Below are 2658 nucleotides of genomic sequence, written 5' to 3'. Positions count from 1 at the left end.
GTAGTTAAGCAATTGGCTGTTAACCAAGAGGCTGGCAGTTCAAACCCACAAACCACTCGACTAGAGAAAGGTGTGAGAGTCTGTTTCTGTTAAAATGACAGCCTTGGAAACCCTATAGAACAGTTCTATTCTGTCATTTAGGATCTCTATGAGTTGGAATCAACTCAATGACAGCCAGTTAGATTTTTAACTTAACTGTAGTTAACTTTGTTTCTCTGTCACATTTTGAGAAGGTTTTGTGACATTTCTGTTGCTTTAACTTTTGTCCCCCAAACTTTAATATATGTAAGTGTCAGTTTGAAATAAATGATGAAACCCAAAATGTTTTATTTTATATCTTTGATTATTAATTATTTTTATTATTACTTTTGTCCATGCTTTTAGTGGTTACATCTTATGATATGTGTGTTGTTGTGGTTGTGTGCCTTGAATATGTGTTGTTGTTGTTATTCTTAGGTGCTGTTGTGTTGGCTCCAACTCATAGCTACCCTATGTATGACAGAAGAAAACGCTGCCAGTCCTGCACCATCATCATGATTGTTGTTATGCTTGAGTTTATCTTTGCATCCCATCTCATTAAGGGCCCTTCCCTTTTTCATTGACCCTAAACTTTACCAACCATGATATCCTTCTTCAGAGAATGGTTCCTTCTGACAACACGACCAAAGTAGGTGAGACAAAGTCTGGCTAGCCTCACTTCTAAGAAGCTTACCAGCTGCACTTCCAGGACAGATTTGTTCATTCTTCTGGCAGTCCATGGTATTTTCAGTATTCTTCACCAACACCACTATTCAAAGTCATCAACTTTTTCTTGGTTTGCCTTATTTATTGTTCAGCTTTCACATTCATATGAGGCTATTGAAAATACCATGGCTTTGGATAGGTTTTCAATTTTTCTCTATTTGTTGTGATGTTGCTTATTGGTCTAGTTGTGATGATTTTCATTTTTCTTTTGTGCTGAGGTGTAATCCATACTGCAGACTGTAGTCTTTGATCTTCACTGGTAAGTGCTTCAAGTCCTCTTTACTTTCAGCTAGAAAGGTTGTTTCATTTGTATTTTGCAGGTTGTTAATGATGTTAATGAGTTTTCCTCCAATCCTGATGTGTAATCATCATGAAATAAAAAATTAAAAGTATTATTATTTGTTTTAGTTTTCTATTGTTGTAAATTATTACCACTACTGAGTGTGGTAAAACAATGCACATTGATTTTATACTTCTGTAGGTCAGAAGATTAAAATCTGCTTAATTGGCTGTTGGCAGGGCTGGTTTTCTCTTCCATTAGAGTTTCCTTGCCTTTTCCATTGGTTCAAGGCCACATACATTTACTGGTTTATGTCTCCATCTGTTGTCTTCAGTGTCAGGAGTTTAGCATCTTCTTTCTCCTCTCCAACTTCCTCCTTCCCTTTTTATAGGGACTCATGAATACATGGAGACCATCTGAATAATCTACAATAATCTCCCTTACTCAAGATTTTTAATTTAATGTCATCTGAAAAGGCCTTTTTTATCACATCCATGTGACATGTTCACAAGTTCTAGGAATTAAGATGTGAGCATCTTTGGGTGATCATTATTTATCCTACCAAACTATTGGTTTAAACGTACCAATATATTTCACAATATGTTTGTTCATCATACATTTATGCTACCTCAGAAAAGTGGGAGATTAAAATGGCTAATTATTTGTGGTGATGGAGGTAATGAAGACAATGTCAAAGGTTATAGTTTTAATGCTTTATTGGATAGTAACCAATATTGAACCTGATTTAGCAATTTAAATTTCATATTATATACTCAATTAATTTGTTTAAATCCTAGTTAATCAAACTCCTTTCAAAATCAGTAGTGTTTTCCCCAATTCTCTCTTTAACAAATTTAATAAATCTTTTTTATGAATCAATCATTTTTAATTACAAGAAATGATGTTAAACATATTTTCCTGTGATTATTTAATGTCTGTGTATTCTCTTTAATGAAATGTGAATGTGTGTCTTTTATTCAAGGTCTAATTGAGTTTTTTTGCTTAATCTTGAATTTTGAGAGTTCTTTATACATACCACATATTTGTCCTTTGTCAAATGTGTGATTTGCAAAGATTTCCACCCAATAATAAACTTATCCATCTATCTTCTTACCAGGTTATTTTACATTTTTTTTTTTAATTATGAGGAGGTCCAATAGATCAATTTTTTTATCATTCATATTTTGGTGTTATAGCAAATGGCTCTGTATCTATACATAGTTTACATACATTTTTCCCATGTTTCCTAGAAGTTTCATAATTTTAAGTTTTAAATTTTGAGTTCACTTTTATAACATCTGAGGTTTAGGTTGAGGTTCTTTTTTTTCCCTTCCCTTTGGCTATAAATATCAAATTGCTCCTACATTATTTACAGATATTGGTTTTCTTTTATAGAAAATAATTTTATTATTCATCATACATTTATGCTACCTCAGAAAAGTGGAGATTAAAACAATAAAAGAATAATATTTGTTTGGATCTATGTCTGCATTTTCTATTCTACTTGACTGATTTTATACATGTATACTCCTTCTGTGTTAATCTATTTTGATTAACGTAACCATAACATAAAGAAAGTGTCATTCCTCTTACTTTATTTTTGTTTTTAAAATGTTTTAGTCTTTTTTTTTTTT

Source organism: Orycteropus afer, unplaced genomic scaffold, assembly GCF_000298275.1.
Source record: "Orycteropus afer afer isolate SDZICR_OR568_19922 unplaced genomic scaffold, OryAfe1.0 scaffold00351, whole genome shotgun sequence".
Classification (NCBI taxonomy): Eukaryota; Metazoa; Chordata; class Mammalia; order Tubulidentata; family Orycteropodidae; genus Orycteropus; species Orycteropus afer.
The sequence above is the reverse complement of the archived record's forward strand: the minus strand, read 5'-3'. Positions refer to the sequence as shown.